Below are 6,926 nucleotides of genomic sequence, written 5' to 3'. Positions count from 1 at the left end.
CATAGTAGCATACAACGTGAGGTACAAACTAAAAATACTAAGTTACTTACTAGGATTTATGGTTGTCCGTTGTCTAATCGCCATATCCCTCCCGAAACAACCCTTTGAATATCTATAATCATCAATTTGCAAAGTTATCTTGTCTTGTATAGCAGGGTCAACTACCAATCTGGTCATGACATCAACCAATGAGATGTGTAGATTGGCAATCGGTTCGCCATTTTCATTTTCCTTGAACATGAAAAATTTTCCGGGATTAAGAAATAGTGCGGCTCCATACAATGGACGCTCCATCCGACACTCCCAACGCTCGTCAATGATACTTATAATTTTCTTCCACACCGTTCTTTATGTGCTAAATGTTCACGTATTTTCTTTTTGCCTCTTCCATAGCAACATAAACTTGGCATTGCAGGCCTCTCATCACCATCAACAATCCTCAAAACAACAATAAGTGGCTTCGATGCTCTAATAAAATCCTCCACAGTGTTCCAAAATGGTACAAGCAAACACCGTTTCTTCCACTTTCTTTCCAGCCTCTGTCTTTGACAAATTAGAACCCTTCCACTCATCGAAATAAACAAATGCTTCAATGCATCCTTATGCCTAACTAAGCTCGACATGTCAAACAAGCGATTGCAAATCTAGTAGTCTGCAGCTCTCACAAGATCTTTTTGTCCAGTTCTTTTCCTCATTGCATCAAGAAGACGTGTGTGCTGTAGATGAAGGTGGTTATTTTTTTTGCCTTACCTATCACATTCTTAAAGTCTTTCAGACCACCTATATCCTCCAACATCAGGTCTAAACAATGGGCTGCACAAGGAGTCCAGATAGCTTTCTTCTCTTTTCCATAAGCATTTTACCAGCCAACTTATAGTTTGAAGCATTGTCGATCACAACTTGAATGACATAATCCTCACCAATCTCATCAATTTTGCTATCAAGCAATTCAAATAGCATTTGTGCACTTTGAACCATACCAGGCACATCAACAGATCCCATGAAATAAGTCCCTCCGGACGATTAACGAGAAAATTAATTAAGTGCCTTCCCCGTTTATCCGTCCATCCATCGGACATAAGAGTGCACCCATATGCTTCCAATACTCTTCATATTTTTCTTCATCTCTGCAGCTTTCATTCACGAGCATTTCTTAACAATGGCACTCTCACTTGATGATATGAAGGTGGAATATATCCAGAACCATATTGTGCAATAGACTCGCACATCACCTCAAAGGTCCTTGCCTTAATAGCATTGAATGGGATACCTTGCTGATACAACCACTTAGCAATGTGATAATCAACTCTAGCTTTTTGTTCTGGTGTCCTAAAACGGTTCTCTATAGTAGTCTGAGTAGAACTACTATTATGCCTCTCATTGACTACTTGCTCAGAGTCCGTCTAACATGAGCATCCATGGGACCCCTTACTTGAGGCTGAGTAACCTTTCTTTTCTTAGCAATTGTCCCAGCTAGGAGCCACCCTAGCATGTAGGAGTCGGATTGTCCTTCTAGTGTATCTTCGATTGTATTTGCCCTCCAACTTCTACAGCATTATCATCACCATCATCATCATCCAATACTTCTGTAATTTGTTTCTTCTTTTTTTTATTTAGAGCTGCCCTCATCACTTGAGAAATAGAATCATTCGTCTTGGTACACTTAATAACGTCTCCATATCCACCCACCAAATGTTGCTTCAATCTTTTAATTCCACAACTCATTTCTTTGCCACAAAGGGTGCATTTAACAACATTCTTGTTTGTTAGATCTGGCCAATACCCATACTTCCACCCAGGGTCATTTGATTTGGCCTTTCTTGTTGGGTCTTTGCTTGGATCATATCCTGGAGTAGCTCCAGTACTTACAATATTTTCACCCCCACTACTAATTGGTGTAGAACCATCCATTAGTTGAGTGAAAGACACTAGTAGACTACAAAGGTAACAAAACAAAAAAAAAAACAATTAAACTGATTTTTAGCATATTAACATTAAGCTGAACTAGGATGGAATACAGTCAAAACACAAAATCCAAGTAGTTTTTAGCAGATTAACATTAATGGATGGAGGGGGAAAAAAACTGAAATTATGGACTTGAATATGTGCTTGCTGCTGTTGTGTGTGTGACACTTGTGAGTCTCGTGATCGAGATCGTGAGTGAAATCGTGAATAGGGATGGACTACTCGGCTGTAATAACTATTAAATCCCTCCCCCATTGTCTCTCGAGTCTCGACTCTCTCCCTCTCTCGTGTGTGTAAGTGTAACGTATGTGTGGGCCTGTGGCTTGTGCAAGGTAAGAAGAAGAAAAAATAAAAAACAAACACCTTCTATGTGATCAACCGCAAATGCAAGGCAAGAAAAAGGAAAAAAACAAAAAACAGAGATAGTTCGCTGTAATAAATCCCTCCCCTTCTCGTCTCTCAACTCTCTCCCTGTCTCTGTGTGTGACCTTTGTGTGTATGTGTGCACTTGTGCAGGGAAGAAGAAGAAAAAAATGCAAGGCAAGAAGTCCCAAGTCTGCGATCGTAAGCAAGCTAGTTGCAAGGCAAGAAGAAGAAAAAAGGAAAGAAAAAAAAACCGAGAGGACTATGGTTACAACACTTTGGAATAAATCCCTCCCCCTCTCTCTCGGCTATGTCCTGTCTCTGTGAATCTCTGTGATCGTACAAGCAAAGAAGAAAAAAAAAAAAGAAAAAACCGAGAAGGCTATGGTTACAGACTGACGGAATGAATCCCTCCCCCTCGTCTCTCGACTATGTCCCTGTCTCTCCGTGATTGTACAAGCAAAGAAGAAAAAGAAAAAGAAAATAAAAACCGAGAGGAGTCGAGAGTGAGGACTACTAACTGAAATAAATCCCCCTCGTCTCTCGACTCTCTCCCTCACATCTTGTGTGTGTAAATGTGGCTGTGCAAGGCAAGAGAAAAAATAAAAATAAAAACGATACTACTTTGTAGTAGTGATCGGAGGTGGGAGGAGAAGAATCAAGAAGAAGAAGTTAAGAAGAAGAAGAAGAGGTCTCGCTGGGAGGAGGAAGCAAGGCAAGAGAAAAATTACAAAAAAAACGATACTATCTGGTGAATCACTACTCTGAGGCTGGGAGGAGAAGATCAAGAAGAAGAAGTTAAGAAGAAGAAGACAGGTGCTGCGCGTCACTGGGAGGAGGAAGAAGATCCAAATTAAAAAAATTACAAATTTACTTACTTGGAGAGTTGGAGTCCTGGAGATTGCCGGAGAACCGGAGAAGTTCAAGTTCGAACTTGTTCGAAGGCTGCCGAGACTCGAGAGTTGCAGGAACTAGGAAGCGAGGAAGTTACCGTTGCCGCTTGCCGGAGTCACGATCCCTCTCCTCTCGATTTTCCTTTTGCGATTTCTAATTTTCTATTTCCCCCATTAGGGTATAACCGTATAAGACTATAAGAGTATAAGTTATTATGTTTATTTAAGTTTTATGATAATGTGTATTGTAGGTGTAACTTGAAAAAGTTACACCTCCAATACACATTAACGAAAAAGCATCTAAGTTATTAAATCGCTTTTAAAAAAATATATATATATAAACCTGACTTTTATACATTAAATGTTCAAATATCGGTCGACATACCCATATATCGTGGTATGGCGTCCATGGCGACGCCATGGCGACGCCATGGAAGCCATATCGCTCGATATTTATACATATACCATGGCGGATCTCGATATGCCCTTTCCCCCAGCGCCAGGACGCCATGGCGGCGCCATGGCGACGCCATGACAACTATGTTCAAAACAAAGCTTTCCAACAAGTCCAAGATTGCTTAAATCTGATTTATATTGAAGGAGTTGTGTACCGGTCAAACTTAATTTAGTGTGTGTGAATTTTGTCAAAATCGCTCTGAATGAAAATATTTTTTTGGACATCAAAACAAATGAATATTTTACCGCACTTTTGGTTTTTAGCAATGTTTTACCATATTAAGATTTATGGAATTTTTAGATTTGAGAAAAACCTTAGCATTAGAAAGTTGAAAATTGCACCTACTGCCGAAAATCCAGTTTTATTCTTGAGCTGGGGGGTTGACTTTTTTTCCTTTTGGTATTTGATTTTTTAACTATTTTTATTGGATTCAAATAGGGGGTATTTGCTTATTGATGAATACTATCTTAAGTAAATGAAATACAAATTCATTTACTTAATTGATATTAGGCATAAATAAGTGTGTCCTGGTTTCTGGCATAGATAGGTGTCATATACATAGATTACCCACCGAGATCTCGAGATCTGGCACTCATATAAAGGAGTTTGGATCGAGATTCTCGAGATCTCGCGCGAGTTGTTGCACTTTTTTGTTTTGTATGCCATCTCGTCTCGACTCTGAGAAAAAACGAGATCTCGCGAGTTTTAGTTCTATGCTCAAGAGCCGACTTACCTTTTATATCCATGCATGGTATATGATCCCATGCATAGTTGTCACAACCTCTAGTCAACCTTAGGCGTTGGAGGAGGGAAAAACCAAGGTGACACCAACAAGGTGCTCTTCCAGCAAAGGTTGCCTGGACGTCTAAACGACACCTTGACAACTATGATCCCATGTATGACACTATATATAAATAACTTTCACCACCCAATTAAAATGTCAGAAAAGTTATTAATTTTACATAATTAAAAAGAAATTGCACACTAGGCATATTACTTAATTTCTATCAGACGTCCTATGGAAGTGTATTGGGCGTCCTATGACTGGACCCAATTACTACGTATTTATGATTTATTATGCTTCAAAAATGTATTTTGTATCTATTGTATCTTAAGAATTTATCTTTAGCATATCTTGCGTCTTGCCGATACTATACGATACATCTCTTAAAATCACCCTCCCGATATGATACCTAATATTGATACTTTAACCCTTGGTTTCTTGAAGGCTGGATAGGTTTTCATTAATTCCAGTCCCTTTTATTTGTATTTATTTATTTATTTATAATTTTTCTTGTAGTTTCTATTTGTTAAGATTTTAGAGAGTTTCTAATGGGAGAAACTTAGGTTGTAAGGAATTCTCTAGCCCACGCATGGGAGATTTCCTACCTTTATCTTACTTTTCTTAAAGTAATAAATAAAGGAGCAAGGGCCAAGACCCCCGCCCCCACGATTTTGACAAAAATCCTTAGTATAATGCTTGTTTTCTTCTGCGAGAAACAGAGAGTTTCTATGAGATGCAGCAGCAGCCTTGGTGGGTTGCCAAGATAAACTGGTGAGATGCTGGTCAATTTCTAGGTGAGAGGCCTAGTTCATATCCCTTTTCCCTATTCTTCTTCCACTTTTCAAGGTCAGTCTCTGATATCTCCATCCTTACGCATACAAGTTCCAGTTTTCTGTTGTTCTCAAGTTACTATTCTGCTCACCAACATTTGATAACCTCCTTCTTCTCAAGCGTCAATCAGATGTTTAGCTCCAACATATCAGCAACTCAAGCCCATCAAAATCAAGCTCTGTTGGCAGTTTTCTGCTATATTGGAGTTCTGTTACAGCAGCACCTGTCTTTGTTACTATTCTCTATTAGTTACTAGTTTTTGGATGCACTTCCTATTTCTGTTCACCTGAATTTCCTAATCTGATTCCTTGTTTCTATTTTGGAACTTGACTTGCTAATTTTGTGTCTAGCTTCTGTTCTTAGTAGTTACTAAATCTGGACTTTCTATTTTAGCAACGTCTATTTTTAAAACTTCATCATTGCTTGAGATCTAACCCTTGGATTTGAACCAGAATTGACTGAGTTGAATTACCTTTACTAGGTAATTTGGTCTAGGTTTGGATTAGATCTGATCACTTGTGGCTTGGCTATCGATTTCTCCAGTTTGGACTATTCCTCTTTGGCTGCGGTTCTAGATTCTCTCTTATTTTCTGATCCCTAACCCCATGTGATTGGAAAACCATTATTTATATTCAAAACTCCATATGTTTTGAGTTTTTAAATTATGATGCTAAATATCAATGAGTTCAATTATCAGATTAATTGACTTGGTATGAGGTTACTTGCATTCTTAAAGATGCTTCTGCTTTGCCCTGCCTCTTTTAAGTCTTGTTCTTTTGGGATTATGGTCAACTGACTGAAATTGCTCACCAGTGGTTGAATTCGACTCCTCTACTTCCGCCTGCCCGGTACTGCTGTGCGCCCAACAGACACAGCAGGGTGGTGAAAAGACCGCCTTGCTGTGTGTAAGGTGCACGGCAGTACCGGGCAGGCGGAAGTAGAGGAGTCGGATCCCCAGTGGTTGGGTTAAGATGGTGGGTCAGTCTGAGTTTTTCTATCATTCCATGTTTAGTTTCATTTGCATGTTGGTTGACAATTACTCTCCGTACCTCCCCTTTCCTCTGAATTGGTATCGTACTATTGACTGGAAAATGTAGTCTCTGCCAGTCCCCCCCCCCCCCCCAAAAAAAAAAAAAAAAAAAAAAAAAGTGAAAAATCTCATTCAATCAAGTGATCTGTTTTGCTGTGGTTACATTAATCCACCATTTAATATTATTGTTAAACATGATGATGTTAGTCGTCAGATGTGTAATCAGCTGTGATGTATGATTAGAGGTCTTCTACTTTGTGTATTGTTTATTATTCGAAAGATGGAGGCTGTCTTGTTTGTGCTTTCCATGTCTTGACCCTTGGGATGTTGGCTTGGGGAAAGTGAACATGTTGGCCATGTTTACTTTCTTTATGCAACCTTGATGCTTCCTGGAGGTTATTTGTTTGCATCTGGAAAATCCAGTAAAGACCATGTTAGGCACAAGAAAGGGTGAGAGACTGGTGAGGCTTTGTGTGTAACTTCCATATTCTAATAGCTTACGAGTCTGGGAAAACTGCTTTTGATATTATGTAACTATAAAAGTGATTTTGATGAATGATTAGGGTTTATGGTCTTTAGTTCCAACACCCTAAAAAATAGTTT

The sequence above is a fragment of the Telopea speciosissima genome, chromosome 1 (genome assembly GCF_018873765.1).
Source record: "Telopea speciosissima isolate NSW1024214 ecotype Mountain lineage chromosome 1, Tspe_v1, whole genome shotgun sequence".
NCBI classification, from domain to species: Eukaryota; Viridiplantae; Streptophyta; class Magnoliopsida; order Proteales; family Proteaceae; genus Telopea; species Telopea speciosissima.
Note: the sequence above shows the minus strand (reverse complement) of the source record.